General features: G+C 48.1%; 1 protein-coding gene across 1 annotated transcript in view; it reads left to right on the plus strand.

The window, feature by feature from the left end:
• CHMP6 (charged multivesicular body protein 6) overlaps positions 1 to 21,294 on the plus strand; it is a 31,844-nt gene that overhangs the window by 2,430 nt on the left and 8,120 nt on the right. The window lies entirely within an intron of this gene.

The following is a 21,294-nucleotide window of genomic DNA, read 5'->3' on the forward strand; positions in this document are numbered from 1 at the left end:
CCACACGCACAGAGTTCTGCCCCTCAATCCTGACCTGCAGCCCCCTGCTGTTCTACTCCCAATTCTCTCTTGCGCAGAGGCTGCCACTGATGCAGAAATCAGCCAAAACTGTTAGTTTTGGTGGCATGGACAAATGTGAACAAACTCATTTGCTCTTGTGACTTCAGTCAGGGATCTGCTTTTGTTTTACCAAACCTGGCTTTGTGTCTGTAGCTTCCTAGAGCGCAGACCTTGTTTTGTAAAAAGAACAGGAGGATTTGTGGCACCTTAGAGACTAACAAATTTATTAGAGCATAAGCTTTCGTGGGCTACAGCCCACTTCTTCGTTATGCATCCGAAGAAATGGGCTGTAGCCCACGAAAGCTTATGCTCTAATAAATGTGTTAGTCTCTAAGGTGCCACAAGTACTCCTGTTCTTTTTGCAGATACAGACTAACACGGCTGCAGCTCTGAGACCTTGTTTTGTGTTATTTAGCATGTGATGGGTCTCTTTAACTCAAGAGTTCATTGGTAACAACTAAAATAACTCTTTGAATTGTTGGAAGGCCTCTACGTATTGGAGTCCACGTACAAATTGTGATGCTTTTGTGGAGCACCAATGCCTGTGCGTGTCCTTGTTTAACACCCTGCCTGCAGCGGGAGAGTCTTGGCATCAGCTCAGTGCAACACCGGCCTTTCAGCCACTCAAATGCTCTCCTCAAGCCTCTGCCAGTCCTAGCCTTGCCTGGCAGGTTAACATTAGGTGCCCCCCAACTTTCAGCCCCCCTTGAAGAGCATTCCTCTGCAGTGTCCAGCCCCGTCACTGTATACTTGCAGAAGTTACCAAGTCTGCTGTCTCCAATGAGACAGTGCACACATCAACCTGTTAGATCAGCTGAGGATGAACCCCTTTCTTAGTATAACAGCTCTGAGATGAATTTCTACTACAATAAGGATAAGTTTATTGATGAAGAACAGAGATTTAAGTGATAATGTTTTCACCCCTCAGCTCATAGAGAGCCGAGAAGCAAGGATAATAGAAACAGAAAATGGTTACAAATAAAACAAAAGTATAATAGCCTTTCTAGTGACTACAACTTAGGCTACAATCCTTGTCTAAGGTAGTTTTCTCTCCTAACGCCTCCTCTCAGCACCACAAGCCACCCACCCCTTGGGCCGGAATCCAGCTCTCATGGATGCAAAGAGTGTTGATCTCTCTGTTCCCTCAGAGATGGCTAACTACGATGTCTTTTCCCCTCTTCTGATAGTCCAGTAACCCTTGGGAGTGTGACCCCAGACAACGTTCCTCTCCCCCACTGATTGGTCTTCAGGGTGGGGACGATGCTGTCTTTCCCATGTTGTTCTAATTCTTCTATCAGTCAGCTTCACCTTTTGCCTCAATGTGCAAATATTCTCATTGTTTTGGTTCAGCCTGCTCCATTTACATTCGAGATACAGGCCGACAAGCCACTCAACTTTCCTTTGTCTCAGACAAACTTGTTTGCCAGCTCTGCCTTGTTTCATGGATTGAGCATGTTTTCAGTGTATACCTACAACTTTTTCATTGTTATCCACACAAACACCCCACAATGATTATTATGACCATTATGATATACGTTTTCAGTTGATACCTTATATAACATTCTTTATAGCTAAATACCATGCTACCATGGCAGCAATGTGTTAGGTATAGTGAGTTTGTCAGGTCTGATGAGTTGCTGAGGGAGTAGTGACCCACCAGTGGGGCTCCGTGTCACACAAGTACGACATGTTGTGGACCCTTTAACATTTTATGATAGAGGTGATTTTGGTGTGAAGAAGGGATGGAGAAGGAGCTGTCCACGGTCCTGATCCACAGTCACTTTCCCTTTGTGTGCCTGACCCCAATCCGTCTGAGTCAGTCTTGCTGCTGCTTGTGAGTGGCACTCTCCTGCTCTGAGCAAATAAACTGCATTGAAAACCAAGCAAACGCTGCTGTCCTGATTGCACAGGAGAATTCAGCCCCCCCACGCCGTTGCCTTGGGTTTTCATTGTCCCACCTTATCTATCTTGTGTGTCAGTCCCTCCTTTAAAGTAAGCATCTGACATTTGAAAAATCCAACTGTTTCATGTCCATCTAAGTAGACCTGCTGCAATCCAAACAAGAGGGGTTGGTTGTAATTCCTGAGTTAAACATCTCCCACAGAATATTAAAACATTTGTTGACGGATACCTGTTAGCATGATCTCCACAGGAGGAGTGTGAATTGCCTCACAGGGGAAGTTGCCATCCAACTGATATTTCCTGGCAGGTCCTGCGGTCTGGAGACATAAGCTAGCACTGGGTGTGGAGGATCCATTTGAATGCAGGGACTTTCAAAGCTGTAGTAAGGTACGTCCTTTGCCTTTTTTTGCCCCCGATCCCTAAATGGCCCCCTCAAGGATTGAACTCACAACCCTGGGTTTGGCAGGCCAATGCTCAAACCACTGAGCTATCCATCCCCTTGGTGTTTTAATTAATAACCACACTTAAATTAACCAAACAAGTGTTTAAAGTAATCACACTTGTCTCACAGCCAATATAAAAGTCTCTGGTTATAACATCGAGGAGTCCTTGTGGCACCTTAGAGACTAACAAATGTATTTGGGCGTAAGCTTTCGTGGGCTAGAACCCACTTCATCAGATGCATGGAGTGGAAAATACAGTAGCAGGTATCTGTACATAGTACATGAAAAGATGGGAGTTGCCTTACCAAGTGGAGGGTCAGTGCTAACGAGACAATTCAATTCAAGTGGAAGTGGGCTATTCTCAACAGTAGAATACCAAGGGAGGAAACGCCATCAGGGGCTCGTTCACCTGCACATCTACCAATGTGGTGTATGCCATCATGTGCCAGCAATACCCCTCTGCCATGTACACTGGCCAAACCGGACAGTCGCTACGCAAAAGAATAAATGGACACAAATCAGACATCAAGAATTATAACATTCAAAAACCAGTCGGAGAACACTTCAGTCTCCCTTGACACACAATAACAGACTTAAAAGTGGCAATTCTTCAACAACAAAAACTTCAAAAACAGACTCCAACGAGAAACTGCAGAACTGGAATTAATTTGCAAACTGGACACCATCAAATTAGGCCTGAATAAAGACTGGGAGTGGATGGGTCACTACAAAACCTAATTTCCCCATACTGTTACTCACACCTTCCTGCCAACTGTTTGAAATGCGCCACCCTGATTACATTGCCCTCATTACCGCTACAAAAGTGATTTTTCCTCCCTTGGTATTCTACTGTTGAGAATAGCCCACTTCCACTTTAGCTGAATTGTCTCGTTAGCACTGACCCCCCTACTTGGTAAGGTAACGCCCATCTTTTTATGTGCTGTATATTTATACCTGCCTGCAGTATTTTCCACTGCATGCATCTGATGAAGTGGGTTCTAGCCCACGAAAGCTGATGCCCAAATACATTTGTTAGTCTCTAAGGTGCCACAAGGACTCCTTGTTGTTTTTGCTGATACAGACTAACACGGCTGCCACTGTGAAACCTGGTTATAACGTGTGTTTTAAATGGACTGAGGGTCATGCCCTACATGATCCAGCCGACAGTCAGCTTGTTTCTTTTCAAATTACTCTTCTGTATTGTGTTTTAGACCCTTTGAACAACGGGTTAGTGATTTGCTCGTCCCTGTAATTAGTTACAGGGATTCGAATCTTTGATTACATTCTAGCCCTTGTGTTTTGCCTCCTCCTGGTGGTTTGTCTCAGCCTCAGTAACCTCTCAGTATGATTTGCCTGTGTGAATCCAGGGCTGTGGGAGCACTGTCTGGGTCACACAACAGGATTAAACCCTGTGATGTTGCCAGTGGCTGAACAATATGTAACATCTGGTTGTAATCTAGAAACACTGGAGCTTTCAGCAGTTGGAAGCCGGACTCGGCTGTGATTTTATTTGCCGTTTAGTTTTATCTGTAGAGATTGATTCTCCTCCTGCCCCCCTGGCCCTGGGTTCAACCCAGCCAACAAATTTTGCAGGTGCAATGTTTGGTTTGTTGAATTGTGACAGCAAATACAAGTAGATTTCTGATTACCTGATCTGCAGGCACAGTTTCACATTTGTGTCTGCAATTTGGGATTGGGGAGAAGGCACAAAAATGGAAGCATGATTATTCAAGGAGGAAATTGCCCTCACAAAGCCCAGGTGGTTTTAGGGAAGCCAGGGCCTTCATTTGACAACTTCTAATTGTTTCATGGAGCGTTGGTCACCTGACAGGGTCCCATTTCACAGACAAGTCCTCTAAAATAACAGTATTTGAACGTCGGCTGCTGAAGGGTGGATTTGTAATGAATTGAGGTGGTTTCACTGAAGGGTGACATAGCAGCTGCAGGTTTGTTGTCCGTGGATTGGCTTGACTGAGAGTAAATTGCTCTTAAACTGTGCTGAGTAAGAACTCACACCCTGTTTGTCTCTGGGGATTTTAAGGCCCCTCCTCTCCTACCACCAGACATTCCCAAGCCCGTTGCTACCTTCTCTTCTCTTTAGCCTGTCTTGGTATCAGAGAGAGGGGGCAGGCAGGTTACCCAAGAACGGCTCCATTTTGAGGAGAGAATATACACGCTCTGAGAAGGCCAGGTATCACTGTGCCTCAGTGGGTCACAGCTGAGAATACCAAATTCAGGACAAATTGCTGAGAAATAGGGCAGACACACCCCAAAACTGGTGGTTATTCCCCCATAAAATGTACCAGACCAGCAACAAACGTAAATTTCTGTTTCACCACACTGGCTAACAAGAAGTCAGAAAAGCAGTCTCCTTAGGTATGCCAGTTCTTGTATCGCCACCAAAAACACTAGACTTAATGATAAGTGGTTATTTAAAAGCAATTTCATTAACCAAAGGGTTCTTCTGATCCCAAAGGACCAGCCACACACCCAGGTCAATATACAACTCACATCTTTCTCTTGCCATTCCTCTACTATCTAAAATCTAAAGGTTTATTTATAAAAAGAAAGAAAGAAAGGTGAGAGTTAAAATTGGTTAAAGGAATCAAATACATACAACAATTGCAAAGTTCTTAGATCAGGCTTGTAGCAGTGATGGAATAAACTGCTGGCTTGATAAGTCTCTGGTTGCTCCCAAATCATTGGAAGGTCCTCAGTCACTTGGTTAGGATGCTCCCATTAGTGTAAGTTCATAGTCCAGAGGTTTGAGCAAGAAAGAGGCAAAATGGAGATGTTTCCAGGGCCTTTTACAGCTTCTGTCAAGTGAAGGGAAACCCATTGTTCTTACTGTGGAAAAGTACAGTAACTAAGATGGAGTCACATGGGCAAGTCACATGTCCATGCCTGCTTCGCTTAGTCATAGCAGAGGCCATTACCCATACTCTAGTTAGAAGTTCACAGGAAAGTCAATTAAGAGTAGAGACAGTATTTGGTCCTGCCATGTGGGCAGGGGACTGGACTCGATGACCTCTCGAGGTCCCTTCCAGTCCTAGAATCTATGAATCTATGAATCTCCCACGGTCCATTGTGAGTTAAGTGTTCCTTGATGGGCCATTCAACTTGAAGAGTTCCTTCACAGTGTGTTGGCTAAGTACCTTGTGGGTGTTACCACATGAGCAAACACATTTGAAATAAAGGTCCGTGGTCAATATTCATAACTTCGGATACAAAAATGATACTTGCATACAAATTGCATAATCCTATTCAGCAAATCATAACCTTTCCATAGACATCTTACATGCCACACTTTGTACAAGATTTGTTGCAATTATATGACAGTGGTCGCAACTATGATCTACGTGGTCTTATTTAACCTGATAACGTCACGCCAACCACGGCCACTAGAATCATTCTTAATGCCATAGGCCCTGCCTCAGCAATCCAACCCTATTCAGCAAAGCATGTGCTTCAAATGAAACGTCCTCAAGTGCTGTGCTGATGAGGGGTGGATTTACGTAGGTGCTTAAATCCTTTGCTGAATTGGGACATTAAATAGTAACTAATTTTTTTGTAACTAAGATATCGTTTCACCAGCTCTTCCCGTGAGCATTGCGGTTAGGGTTAAATGTCTGGGCTCTGGTGTGTGTCCTGTAGTGGCCTACTTGTTGTTCAAAGCCTAATTTGTTTACCAAATCTGCTGTAGCTAGTCTATTCTGGGATGATGCTTTCAAAGAGAATACTAAACCTTCTCCTGCCTGAGCCATACAGTGGGTGGCAGCGTGGCTGAGAGTCATGAGATGGGAGCGAGTCGGCTCTGAAGAAAGTACTACTGAGGAGGCCACAGGGAGAGCTCAAAGAAGCAAAATGGTGACACAGGACTAGACACGGTCCCAGTCCGGAATCCCTAATTGCAGCCTGTTTGTATCCACGGCGTGCCAGCCGGTATTGTCTAGCCAGAGAACTCCTCTGAAGTGTGGATGTGTTTCCTGTCGAAGCATCAGATCTGGTTTCCAGAGAACTGCATCACTGAGCCGTTGCAAAAGTGTTTGTGAGAATAACCTGATAGTCGACTGGTCTGCGGCACTGCCAGCTCAGTGTGTGAATGTTGTCAGAACTCATAAGATAAGTGCAGTTGGGCCTGTTCAGTGCCTAGATGGGAGACGTCACCGTAGTGTTTGCCTCATAATGAATCTCCTCGCACATATGAATCAGTGTCCCTTACAGCCTAATGCTGCATGATGCTGTTGGTGATTCACAAGGGGATGCTTTTCCCAGTGGTCCATGGTGATGACAGGTGGTGCTGCGCTACTGAGTGGTGCCATCTTTCAGTGATGTCCTAATCTCTTTTGGTCATTAACGATCCCGTAGCACTTCCCACAAGAATGATCCCGGGATTAACGCTCTGATCTGGGTAATTGCATTCGTCCTAGTGAACGTTCTCCTTGTGATTTCTAATATAGATATTCTCCATTTTCTGCCCTAAAGTGTTGCTGTGAGCTGTAAAACCTCTGCAGAGCTCCACCCAAGACGTGGGTGAAGTAATCCCTAGATATAGTCTGTGCATCCGTTTTAAGTTTCTTTAGCACTTTGGGATTCTGACAGATGAAAAGCTCTATAAATGAAAGTGCAATTAATGGTGTGATACATCTCACCAGCTCAGGCAAACACTGTTTATAGAGTCGAGGTTTTCAAACTGTCAGTGACAAGAGTAACATGAAAAAACTCCAACTGCAGGATAAAAATATCGGTGTGCAGGTTTGTTTCGTGTTTAGGGATGATCTGATTCAGCAAATTCACTTCATGACGTTCTTTTCATTTGGATTTCTCTGACACAGTCGGAAATTGATTACAATTTCCTGCAACAAAGAAGCTAATTTTGCCCTCATGTGGTTCCTACATTCATTAATTCATTTTCCCAATTAGCTTGGATACAAAGCCTGGAGCTTCTCTGCCGCATGAATCTGGCCTTTATCAGGAGGATCTCTAAGGACAGTGCCTACAAGGAGCGCTGCTGCCCAAACTGTGACTGGGTGTTACTGAGCTGCCTTTGCATTGAGCTACTCAGAAGAAGTTGTAATAATCCTGCTCTCCACAATCCATCACTGATCCACAGAACAAAGAAATTGTTTTCTGCCTCCTTCCCAATACCTGCCGGCCGGGCTGCATCTTAATAAGCTGATGTGACACTGATTTTTCTTTCCTGTTGGTTCGGTATAACTCGCTGAGAAATGTGTAAAGCCGTGGATTAGAAGCTTAGTAATATGCTAAACAGTTTTCTTCCTAACTTCAGTTTAACCATTGCCTTACCTCTTCTTTTTGGCAAATCTTACGCCCTCTGCTCTGTCGTGGCCACACTCTTCTCTGAGCTGTGGAACACACCAGAAAGGACTGGGCATTGCTTATGGGTGCACAGAGTTCTCGTCTCTGCTTTTACAAACCCTGCTTTAGGTCGTTGAAAATAGGCCAAGTTCAGCCCGGGGGTAACTCCAGTTGAGTCTGTGGATTTACACCAGGACTGAATTTGGCTTAGAATGTTTTAAACAGACAAGATGCAGGCCCTGTAGGTCAGTATCTTCCAGCACGATCCAGTGAGTGGGAAAGAAATGAACACAAAGGAGGGACTGGATCCCAAGTGACTGTAAAGGAACCTTGTCCTTTACCTTCCCCATTTGTAGGATTTAGTTTTCACAAACGGTAGGGTTTGTTCTGCTCCACACATTGTGGTTTCTCATTCAAAGCGGGAGCACTAAATAACATCAGAGCTTTCGAGTGTGCTGGGGCAAGTGAGGTGCCGAAGAATCCTCCTACTCCAATTGCGGTGGAGTGGCTGGGAGCAGCCGTCTCGCTTTCCAGATGACACCATGTGCCATTGCCACACTTACAGCATGCAGGGTGCATTGGAATTGACACAGATCCAAGCCTCTGGAGCTAGTTTCCTGCTAATGTGTGGGATGCCTCTCGCTTGTGATAACTGAAGTGTCGCCTCTTCCGGGTTATGCACCTAGCATAAAAATAAATGGCCTTACAGAACGTGGTCCGAACCCAGCCCTGCTGCAGACTCCATTTGGCAGAGCTGAGCGGGAAAGGAAGCTGCTGGAGCACTTTCAATTCACTCTTGGTTTTTGAGACATCTGTCAAAGCAGCCTGTTTTGCCTTGTTTTTTAAGGTGCTGCAGTCTAATAGACGGATGCTTTCCGTTCATATGAACTTCACTTACTACTTTCCCTGGAGCTGTTCATGGGCAAGAAAAGCATCATTCCGGCTCCTGGCATTAATTACTTCTGCCTCTGTCAGACACCAAAAACATCCGGTAAGTAACGAGCAAACCAGCTTCTGTTCTGCATGTGGCCATTTATGCTCCAGATACAGCAAAGAGCTTTGCAGTGAATGGGAGCAGCTGTTCTCATGCTCCTCCTCCCATGGGCACAGTGGTGCCCCTCCCTGTTGTGATCACACAGCACCCCCTGACGATTACAACGATTGCTTCCTAAGGAAAAGCCTTCAGGGAGGTTTGCAGAGGCACAAAGGGGAGTTGGGGACCTGATTCCCATTGACCTAAAGTGGGAACTGTGCACCAAAATGCCCTTTGTGCCTTTGAAAATCTCGTCCCTAATGTATGAATTGGGCTGTTCTGATTTACACCAGGGACTGGACCAGTGCCCAGACACCCCATGACCAGTGAGCATGAAGGCCCCTTTGTGACCCCCTCCTTGCTGCATTGAGTGCTCATTAGCCAAAGCCAAGGACTGGGCCATTTGTGTATTTTGTGGGACTGGGTGTACGGCTTCATGCTTGAGCCTGACCCCTCTAAAGCCTCCGCGTTTGGCCCACGTTGAGGCTCAGTGAGTTGGCAGACCGGCTAGCTCAGCGTTGGGCGTTAAGGAGAGAACTTGGTTAGGAAGTTGTGAAATTCTGACTTGTTTCAGTGGAAGCAAAGCCCCAGATCTCGTGTGTCTGGTGCTGATTTCATGGTCTAGCCTTCCCAGCGGGGCGGCTGAGCTGGAATGCTCAGTCAGCCTGTCTGCTGGCCAGTAGATGCAGCAGACCAAAGACCAGAGGGCTGACCCTCTCACAATGGGGAGAGGTAAAGAGCAGGGTCCCCCACTGAGCTGTTCTGGGACCTATCCTGTTCAACGTATTCATAAATGATCTGGAAGTGTGAGTGAACAGTGAGGGGCAACGTTTGCAGAAGATACAGAATTACTCAAGATAGTTAAGTCCAAAGCTGACTGTGAAGAGCTACGAAGGGATCTTGCAAAAGTGGGGAACTGGGCAACAAAAATGGAGAATTAAATTCAATGTTGGTAAATGCAAAGTAATGCATGTTGGAAAACTATACGTACACAATGATGGGGTCTAAATTAGCAGTTACAACTCAAGAAAGACATCATGGATAGTTCTCTGAAAACATCCACTCAATGTGCAGTGGCAGTCAAAATAGCTAACAATGTTAGCAACCATTAGGAAAGGGATGGATAATAACACACAAAATATCACAGTGCCACTATATAAATCCCTGGTACATTCACACCTTGAAAACTACATGCAGTTCTGGTCACCCCATCTCGGAAAAGATATAAAAAAGGGCAACAAAAATGATTAGGGGACAGGAACTACTTCCATATGAGGAGAGACTAAAAAGACAGGGACTGTTCAGCTTAGGAAAAAGAACGACTAAAGGGGATAGAGGTCTATAAAATCATGACTGGTGTGGAGAAAGTGAATAAAGAAGTGTTATTTACCCCTTCTCAAGAACCAGGGGTCACCCAATGCCATTAATAGCAGGTTTGAAACAAACATCAGGAAGTACTTCTTCACTCAACGCACAGTCAACCTGTGGAACTCATTGCCAGGGGATTTTGTGAAGGCCAAAAGTATTAACTGGGTTCAGAAAAAGAATTAGATAAGTTCATGGAGGACAGGTCCATCAATGGCTATTAGCCAAAGTGGTCAGGGATGCAACCCCATGCTCTGGGTGTCACTAAAGCTCCAACTTCCAGAAGCTGGAACTGGATGACAGGATGGATCACTCAACAATGTTCATTCCCTCTGAAGCATCTGGCATTGGCCACCATTGGGGACAGGATACTGGGCTAGATGGACCATTGGTCTGACCCAGTATGGCTGTTCTTATGACAAAGGCCCTCTAACACTGATCACATTCCCCATGACCAGGGTGCTGCTTGCCCAGAACTCAAGGCTGCAAAGGGAAAACCCTGCTGCGGAGATGCAGGCTTCTGATGGCAAGAAGCCCTTCGGGTTCCTAGCTGCTTTTCCTACCAGTGCAGTAAATCTAGTGAGCTCCCAGGGCCGAGGGGATGCTGTGAGGTACTTCTCTGAATCACATGGTGCCCCAGGAGCAGGTTAGGCTGCTGGCTCCAGGACTGCGAAGCGGAGTGCCTCTGGGAAACCTGGGGGGTCCCTGCTGTCTAGAAGGCACTAAACCAAATGAGACTAGAGCTCAGACCTGCTGGGTGTTTCCAATCCCCCCCATCCCCCCAGGGTATTATCGACTGCGGGGGTGATGGGCTTCTGCCATCTCACCATTGCGGGGGGCATCAGCTCAGCCACTCTGGCAGATGAGACAGGAATCCAGGACCCCGATAGCTCACGGCACTTCCTCTAAGGCATGGGAGGGCTACCTCTATTGTCCAATAAAATCATTACGTTCTGCCCGATAGGTTAGAATCGACACCGTATTTACTTCTTGCCCTAAATTGTTAGATGTTGATTTGCTATGGAACATCTGCTCCCATAAGGGAGGGACCTGGGGGCATGAAGCGTGGGGGTATAAAGGCCTGGGTAGGCTCCAGACTGACCAGCCCTAGCACCAGGCTCACCGAGACAGGGGACATTTTCCCCTCTTGCTTAGATACAGAACGGGGCAGTTCTCGGGGCAGGGCCTACACGCCCCTTGCTGTGGCTATATCAACATGGCCCAGCAAGTTCTGCTTGTTTGGGCAGGGTCTCAAGTAGCCTGGGACATTGACAGACTGTTTCAGTTTTGATCTGCTGCAGCCCTGGAGGATCTACAAACTCAGTCTTTCTCCAGCCTATGGGGCTGCTATTGGTGCTTAGGCAGGGAGTCTGCAGCAGCTAGTCACAGCTCCTGTTACTCTTGGTAACTGTGTGTAGTAGGCAGGATGAGATGTCAGTTTTCTGGCTTTAGCTTTGCACAGGCAGGAGGGGAAACTGGCTGAGGTTAATTTCTCCCCTTCTGAGCAAACAGGCCGTAGGCACATTCTTAATGTACTGGACCAATACATCTCTGCTGTCAGAGGGGGGCTTTGATAACCCACAATTCTTTCTGTGGAGCAAGACCCTGTGAGGGAGGCTTTGTGCAAGAAATGACCTTGACTTGCATCATGCACATGGTCGTGTTCAGACCACAAGGGTGCCTGCTGTGGAGGGCGTAGAGCTGTGCAGTTTAACCCTCGCCTCCCTGCACAATAGCAGGATGTGCATGGATCAAAGGGTGATGCTGATGCCGTGGTGAACTTAAAAGCAGCAGGGAGAGTAGAGGAAAAAGAGAGAAAATACTTTTGTTTAAAGATCTGTAGCTGAAGCCCAAACCTCATGATGGGCCTGGCTGTATTGCTTCCACCATTGCTGTTAGCTCCATGAGGTGTTGGTACATCAGCAGAAACGCCTGCTCTCTGACCAATCAGCCTCTTCCTCCTGCTGGCTTTGTACCGTGAGCTGAGAGGGTGGGGAGAGCTTTGGTTTGCACACAAGGTACCGCGCTGATCTTTAGAGCCGGGCTGGGGGCATTGGGGAAATGAGCGCTGATCATTTAAGGGGGATTTGAGAACACTCTGTGGGTTTACCATTCTGTGGCTGTCTGGCCTGTGTGAAACAACTTGGTTCTCAGTCCGGTTCCTAGTGGAAGAGGATCCATGTCCCCAAAACCATCACACTAGACACCGCCTGCCTCCTTATCATGGCAATCTCAGCAGAGGGAGGATGGTCTTGTGGATAAGATGCTGGCCTGGGAGGCAGCAGACATGAGTTCAATTCCTCGCTCTCCACAGGCTGCCTCTGACTTTGGGCTAGTCATTTAACCTCCCCATGCCTCATTCCCCATCTGCCTGTCCCTGCGTTTGTGATGTGCTCGGATACTGCAGTGACGAGGGCCGTGTAGACAGGGACTGAATGAGCCGCAGAGCGCCATCTCCCCTAAGCAGCAGCTCCTCCGAGCCAGGGCTGAACCACTGTCACCCTGGTAGGCATTCTCCCCTCTCTGCTGCAGATGCACTGCGGGCTTTAGCTGCCACAGTCGCCAGTACTCTTCATGGGATACGCCGCTGGCTGCTTTTCCCTAGAGTATCCTCTAGTGAGCCCGGAGCCAGCCAGCTGCAAGAGGCAGCTGGAGTGAACAAATGGCACGTAAAGGTGATGGTCCATCAAGGGAGGAGGGGTCTGTGGAAGATGGAGGAATCACCGTTCCACCTCCCGTCCTGTTGGTTTTCACCTCAATGACAAGTTACACAATTGGGGGATGACTGACACCCTACTCTTCACCCCAGTGTCACAGCTGGCAGCAGTAGGACCCTCCCACCCGCATGTTGGAGAGGTCACATCCTATCGACTTCCAGGGTGAATTAACATCCTGCTCCCCTGGGCTGTGACCTGCCTCTCGGGGGCAAATGCAAATACCACGACGTCCATTCCCTCTGCAGGGGAGAGTTGGCTGTGGGCCCCTCCCCGGTGCAGAACAATGTACACGGACTAAGCTGCCTGCACGGGCATTTCTACTAGCCTCTGGCACAGCTGTCTAGGGAGCTGGAGTTCAGGGCTGTAGCCCTGGCAAAAGAGAAATAGCTGCAGAAAACAAATTTCCATTGAAGCCGAGCTGCTGGCGTGCTCCTCTGGGGGCAGCCCTCTTACCTTGTTCGTGGCTGTTTCTTACGCATATGCTTGACATATGGACTTAACCTCTCCCCTCGTCTGTGCCCAGCCCCACGTCCCATACAATGCATCAAGCTTCTACCCTGATTTCCATCTCTCGTCCCCATCTCCCTGTTACCCCGCTGCTCGAGAAAATTTAAAATGAGGCTCTGCAAAGCACTGGAAAATGTGCTGTAGGGAATGCCTTGCCCGGGGCCCTGGGTGATCGACAGGATGGGCAAAGGCTCCTGCTATAGGAAACTTCTAAACAGCCTCCAGATGGTGCTTTTGCTGCACTCAGGCATTAAAATAAATACAGACGGACCCCTCAGAACCAAGGCTGAGCTTTTCTTGGGAGCAGAAATCTGCCCGTAAAGGCCCGGCTGGCGCAGGGGTGGCTAAGTCCTGGCTGGGTAATGATATGGTGTTGCTCAAAAATCCCCCTGGCAGTTCCCACTGTGTGTTTGTGTGGTACCGCCACTGCCTGGTGTTGCTGTGCGCTGTGTTACAAGCAGCTGCGTGCTCCACCCCAGTGGAGGCTGAATTTCTGGGGCAAGTGGGAAGGGAGCCTTATCTATAGAGATTGCAGTCAGCCTGCACGTGCTAAGAGACATGGCACAGGCCTGCGCTGCTGTCCCTACAGTGTCGCTGCTTTGCCTTCCAGGGCCTCTTTTAGGGCTGACATGTTGAGGTGCCACACACAACCCCAGCATTATCCGCGGCTAAAGTGCAGGATCTGGGCTGCATTCCCAGCTCTCTCTCAGACTATCCCCCATGTCCCCTTGAGGCAAGTCACTTCACCTTTCTGTCCCTCAGTTTTCCCAGCTGTAAAATGGGGATAATTCCCACAGGAGTTTAGTCAGTTAATGTCTGTGAAGCACTGAGATCCTCTGCTGGAAGGACCTGGGGCTGGGCTCACCTAACAGCAGCCTCCTGCCCAGACATGAGCAGTAGAGCCCGGGCCATGCACACCTGTGCTCACCTGGACTGGGCCATGGAACAGCACTACAGCCCGGAACCAGAGGCTGATGCTTGGAGAAGCCATTTCTGACTCCTTGCATGCAGGGAGCTTCTGACTGGCCCCGATTCACCTGCTCAACTTACCCTCTCCATGCTCCCAGCTGTTTGCTTCCTTCCCGTCCCATCTCTCACCTCAGCAAGGTGCCGTGGATGTCTGCCTAAATTCCAGCCGCCCCTTGCCATGCTGCACGAAAGGAACAGCTCACAAGACCAAGTCTATTGTGATTTGTGACAAGTGTTCACTGGGCAACTTCTGGTTTTAAACCTGCCTCCTGCCATGAAGCAATTCCCTTTGGGGAAAGCGCCACATCCAGCTCTGTGAAACGTGCCCTGTGCCGCTGCAGGACCGCCAAGGGCAGGCATGCGAGGAGGCAGCTGGCAGCCTCCTCAGCCCTGCTCCCAATTCGTATTTGAAGGCCAGGCTCTCACAAGGCCTTGGACCCATCCGTTTCCAGCCCGTTGCTGCCCAGTGCAAGCTGGGAGGCCGCAGCCCTTCCCCCATCTGCTCAGCTCCTGGCACATGGTGGCTGCGCTGTGATAGCAGCACGTCTGACTAAAGGAAATCCCATCGCCCTTTTGCAACTCGGCTGCACATTAAAGTCTGGGTCGGCCACGTCGTCTGCTCCCTTTGCTGAGTGCAGCAGCTCCCACACTTCTGGGGCAACTCTCGCCCTTTACCCGGCCGACGCCAGCTGTGCCCACCAATGGTTTGTGCTTTCACCCACCACAGACATGGAGCTGCTCTTGCAATGGGCCACTCCAGTGCGGAGGGGTCAGCCTGGAGCCCTGTGGGGACCAAGCGAACATCCCAGCAGCTGGCAGTGCCTGTGGCTGGGAACCACAGCTCCAGGACGTGCTCAGCATTCCCACTCGGGGGCGCCACGTGGCCTTCGTGGCCCCATCGCTCCCTCTCCAAGCCATCTAGGTAGGGTTAGGAGTGGGGCTGGGCTGGGAGCAAGGACTGCCTCCCACAGCTCCACAGTGGCTCGGGTGCTGCCCGCTGATGGAGGTGGGGGAGGGAAATCGCCTGGCAGCTTTACTGGGCGCTAGCGGCTGCCAGGGGATGCTTTGGGACAGCTGGGGTGTGGATGAGGAGGGGGGATAGAGCTGGCTACAGCATTGCAGTGATTGCAGCTCCTCAGCCAGCAGCCGCCAAGGGCTGGGAGTGGGTGGGTCTGCAGTGACACCTAGTGGAGGAAGCCCAAGACGGCAGCTCTCACAGACTAGAGACGGGGCCGTAATAAGGGCACCCAGGTACCTGAGAAAACAAGGCATAAAGTCTCCTGGGTCAAGGTCCCTGTGCATTTACCCTGCAGAGCTTATAAATGCTACTGGAGAATCCCTCTCTCCTACAGCCTCCGGGTACAGCAGGCGCCTGCCCCAGGCTCCCTTGCTCAGTGATCCCAACAAACTTCATGGGTGGAGGACGGAGGCTGTGAGCTAACGTGTTGCACCTTCATGTTGATGTTTGAAAATAGCGACATTAATAAAACACCCAGGTACAAGCATGAAGTCCCGCGTCACCTGAGAGAGCGAGCGGAGAATTCACTTGGGCTGTTTCAGACCTTTAGAAAACGCCCCAACATTGTCTAATGGCATGTAGCAACGGGGGTGTAAGTTACAGCCAATAACAACCAAACAAACCCGATGAGCCATTTTTTAAAATGATCAAACCCATCTATCTTCCCCTCAGCCAGCTATGCTTTACCATAAAGACAGCAGTGCAGACAAGACCCAAATGCTTAATAGAATTCAGGAGGAAATGGAATTTAAATCACCTCATCAGAGGTTTCTGAATTATGTCCATTCAGTTTCTCTTTTTCCTGTACAATCAGGTAACTTCAAAACAAGCTTGGTGGCCTCAAAATCAAAAATGGTCGTTTTTTTTTTTCTTTTAACGCTAGAAGCTGCAGCCAGCAGAATGAATGACCCCCTCATCCCTAAAGGCAAAAACCCTGATTTGCAAAGTCAAACCTCTTTTTCTGAGTCTGAGTAACTCAGTGCAACTCGACACTTTTCAATCACGTATTTCAGGTCTCCTTGATGACCCCAAATTCCTCCTGGGCCCCTTCTTTCTTGGGCCGGGGGCGCTTATTCTACCGTGTGGCCAGGGGAAAGGTTGAAAAGGTCTCCTGAAACCAGTCAGAATATACTAAGTGACTCAGTGTCATTGCCTTTGTCTAGTAGCCCTCAGATCGAAAAGGACAATATTCACTCTCACCAGCCCTAGTTTCTCTGTTAGGGTGAAGTGGAAAGTGTTCTGGGGGGATAATAGTTTTTGGACACGCTTCTTGATCTTGTAAAACCATCATTGGCTTTTTTTAGTCTTCTGTCCAGCCACACCCCCATTTACCGAACACGTCGCACCTTTCCCCAAGGATTGCAGTGGGTTTTCCAAGCATTCATGACATAGCCCGAGTGGTAGGTTAGTAATATCCCTATTGCCCAGATGGGGCCGCTGAGCGACTTAACAATTGAGAGCTAGTCAGGGTTACAATTATTCAGTCGCAGAGCACTGTTAACTCCCACCGGACAACGCTCCAGAAGATCCTTTTCGCTCAGTGCGATTTGAGGAAGGGGTATTTCTGAACTGGACATTATAGAGGTGAGGCAATGTGAGAGGGCAGCTCCTACCCTCCTGCTCACAGCCTCATGAGCACCCCAGTTTGTCTGTAACAGTAAGAGCCCTGTCATCCATGGACCGAGGGCTGGCTGTGTACACAACTTCTCTGGGCTGGCCGTTGCTGAGTGGCTGGCCCAGAGATCTGGTCCTGCAGTCCATGGGCTATAAGCATGATGATTTATAGATGTTAAGGCCAGAAGGGACCTTTATGGTCATCTAGTCTGAGCTCCTGCAGAACGCCAGCGCTAGAACCTCCCCCAGTCATGCCTGCATCAAGCCCAGAACTTCTGAGCTACAGCAGCTCTTCCAGCTGGGGAGGTAACTCTGTCCCTGGGGCAGAGCCAGGAAGAAAGGCTCCTGTTCCTATCATGGTGGCTAATTCTGCCCTGGTTAATTGGGATGGAAAGAGTAAGGCATATTGCTGCCCCTCCGTAAGCCTAAGGACAGGATGTTCCTGCTGCAGGAGAGGTGTGGATTTACTGGCACACGTAGGGAGCCTAGTGGAGGAAGGAAGGGGCAGGGGTTTTCCTCCACTGGGAAACAATCAGCTCACAAAAGGAGATGTCTCCTGGGAATGGCTGGGAAGTCCTTGCTGGTGGGAGGGGAGCAGATTTGAAGGTATTTTTTTAAAGGGTGGCTGAAAGTGAGAGGAACTCCCCACAGCCCCCTGCACATAAACCACCTCCTTATGAAACCTCCCCGTGCACTGCTGTGGCCAATCCATTCAGTGCAGGGGCTGGGTGAGGACTACCACTGCTCTCCCGCCTTCTGCAGGCTAGGCAGGAGCCTACAGCTACTGGGAAAGCAGTAGGGGTGCCTCTGAGGTGAGGGGTGGAAAGAACCCACGACTCTCCAGCTGCCCACAGCCTGGTGCTCCCTGAGCAAGGGGCGTCCCAGAGGTCATCCTCGGGTGGTGCCTCTGCCATGCAGCTTGGAGAGCAGTTGGTATGAAGGTGGGGAAAGCAAGCGGCTCTGCTGGGGGGAAAGATTCTCGGAGAAGGCAAGTCTGGGCCTGAAGCCCTTGGCAGAGGGCCTATGAAGAGGGCTTCCTCAAGTGGCTTCACCGAAAGCTTGTGCATCTGCTCCCTTGCTGGAGCAACTGACTGGTGCCAATAATTTGCATTTTGCAGAGGTCCGCTCAGAGGAGCTAGTAACTCCACGCTTTTGTGCTGTGCTGGTTTTAGGGAGGAGGGACTGGGACTTCGGTGCTTTTTAGGCCTGGTCTACATCTAACTGTCACTCAGGGGTGTGAAAAATTGACATCCCTGGCAGACGTAGTGAAGCCGACCTATGCCCCAGTGTAGACTCGACTAGGTTGACAGAATAATTCCTCCGTGGTAGCCGTCTCTGAAATGCTTCCAGTTCCAGGTGCAAGGCCAGCTAGACAGACAGACAACTGCGGGGTCTCCGTGTGTGGATGAAATGATGGTCTTCAGAGGAGGGATTTAGGTTATTAGGAACGGGGGAAACTATACAGGAAGCATGGGCTCCACCTAAATCAAGTGGAACCAGATTGCTGGCATGGAAAATATAAAAAGTTGTAGAGGAATTTTTAAACTAAGGGCTGGGGGAAAGCTGACAGGTGACTAGGGTGACCAGACAGCAAATGTGAAATATCGGGACGGGGGTGGGAGGGTAATAGGAACCTATATAAGAAAAAGACCCCAAAATCAGGACTGTCCCTATAAAATCGGGACATCTGGTCACCCTACAGGTGACCAGGAGCATGTGGTCCAGACAGAGACATCCCATGGGGAAGATTTATTTAAGGGGACATTCTATAGCCTATTAAAGAGGAGAGGATAGAAGTTGATCTACAGGTGGGAACTGAAGAGAAACAGTGAAACAAAAAGGAGTCCCATTCAATTACATCATATGAAGGCCGACAACTAACTTGTGACCAATTTTATAAGTGCTTGTATTCAAATGCTAGAAATCTAAACACTAAGATGGGTGAACTTGAGGGCTTGGTATTAAATGAGGATATTGATATAACAGGCATCACAGAAACTTGGTGAAATCATGATAATCAATAGGATATGGTAATACGAGGGTAACATATAAGAATGACAGAGTAGGGTAGGTTGGGGTGGGAGTAGCACTGTATGTGAAAGAAACCATAATCAAATATAGTAAAAATCTTAAATTAATCAAACTGCACCATCGAAGCTCTCTGGATAGAAACTCCATGCTTGAATAATAAGAGTAGAGCAGTAGAAATACTACCAGCCACCTGACCAGGATGGTGATGGTGGTTGGGAAAGGCTCAGGGAGATTAGAAAAGCTACAAAAACAGAAACCCCAATAATAATGGGGGACTTCAACTATCTCCATATTGACAGGGAACATGTCACCTCAGGACAGAATGCAGAGATGAAATTTCTAGACACCATTAATGACTGCTTCTTAGAGCAGCTAGTCCAGGAACCCATAAGCGGAGAGGCAATTCTTGATTTAGTCCTAAGTGGAGCATAGGATCTGGTCCAAGAAGTGAATACAGCTAAACTGCTTGTAATAGCAACCATAAAGTAATTAAATTTAACATCCTTGGTGTGGGGGGGGATGCCAAAGAAACCCACCACATTAGCATTTAAATTCAAAAAGGGGAACTACACAAAAATGAGGAGGCTAGTTAAATGGAAATGAAAAGCAAGAGTCACAAGAATGAAATGCCTGCAAACTGCATGGAAACTATTTAAAAACATGATAATAGAACCTCTCACTAAATGTATACCCCAAATCGAAAAAGAAAGAAAGGGGACCAAAAAATGCCACCATGGCTTAACAACAGGGTAAAAGAAGCTGTTAAAGGCAAAAAGGCATCCTTTTAAAATTGGAAGTCAGATCCTGCTGAAGAAAAAAGAAAGACGCATATACTCTGGTGAGTCAAGTGTACAAATATAATTAAGCTCGTCAAAAAGAATTTGAAGAGCAAATAGCAAAAGACAAATATTAACAGCAATTTTTTAAAGTAAATCAGAAGCAGGAAGCCTGTCAAGCAATCAGTTGGGCCTCTAGACAATCAAGGCGCTAAAGGAGCACTCAAGGAAGACAAGGCCACTGCAAAGAAGCTAAATGAATTATTTGCATCAGTCTTCATTGCAGAGAATGTGAGGGAGATTCCCACACCTGAGCCATTCTTTTTAGATGACGAATCTGAGTAACTTCAGCAGATTGAGTTGTCACTTGAGGAGATTTGGGAACAAATTGATTAATTAAACTGTAATAAGTCACCAGGACCACCAGATGGTATCACCCAAGAGTTCTGAAGGATCTCAAATATTAAATTGCAGAACTACTAACTGTGGTATGGAACCTATTACTTAAATTAACCTCTGTACCAGGTGACTAGAGGGTAGCTAATGTAATGTCAATTAAAAAAAAAAAACAATGAGGAGTCCGGTGGCACCTTAAAGACTAACAGATTTATTTGGGCATAAGCTTTTGTGAGTAAAAAACCTCACTTCGAAGTGAAGTGAAGTGAAATGAAGAAGTGGGGTTTTTTACCCACGAAAGCTTATGCCCAAATAAATCTGTTAAGGTGCCACCAGACTCCTCATTGTTTTTGTGGATACAGACTAATACGGCTACCCCTCTAATTTTTTTTAAAGGCTCCAGAGGCAATCCTGGCAATTGCAGGCCAGTGAGCCTAACTTCAATACCAGTTAGATTGGCTGAAACTAGAGTAAAGAACAGAATTATCAGACACCTAGATGAACACAATATGCTGGGGAAGAGTCAACATGGTTTTTGTAAAGGGAAATCCTGCCTCACTAAGCTATTAGAATATTTGAGGGTATCAACAAGGTGGACAAGGGTGATCCAGTTTATATAGTGTATTTGTGCTTTCAGAAAGCCTTTGACAAGGTCCCACACCAAAGACTCTGGAATAAGAGGAAAGGTAGGAAACAAAGTGTAGGAATACGCTGGTCGGTCAGTCGGTCCATCCATCCAGTGGACTCAAAGCACTTCACAAACTTTAATAAATTTGGCTCACTGCATCCCCCCGGGGGCAGGTGCGTAGTGTTGTCCCTTTTCCCCAGGCATGGGGGGAGCCTGCACCATAGGGCAGGCACTTGGTTCCTGCAAGGACAGGCCCTGCCTCGGGCACTAGGTGCTTGCTTTCCTTTAACATCTCTCTCTGCCCCTGGTGCAGCCCCACCCCCAGGGCAGCAAGCACTAGTGCACACGAGCTGCGCACGGGGATGCTGCTGCAGGCCAGAGACGGGGAGCAAAACCTTCAGCCCTGCAGGAGCTGCACAGCCTGGTGCATGTGTCCCCGTGACACTCAAATAGGGGGAGAGACAGGGTGCCTGAGCCTTCTGTAGCCCCCCATGTGCTCCCCCACCAGCATCCTCT

Source organism: Terrapene carolina, unplaced genomic scaffold (assembly GCF_002925995.2).
Source record: "Terrapene carolina triunguis isolate 2854851 unplaced genomic scaffold, T_m_triunguis-2.0 Scaffold192, whole genome shotgun sequence".
Lineage (NCBI taxonomy): Eukaryota > Metazoa > Chordata > Testudines > Emydidae > Terrapene > Terrapene triunguis.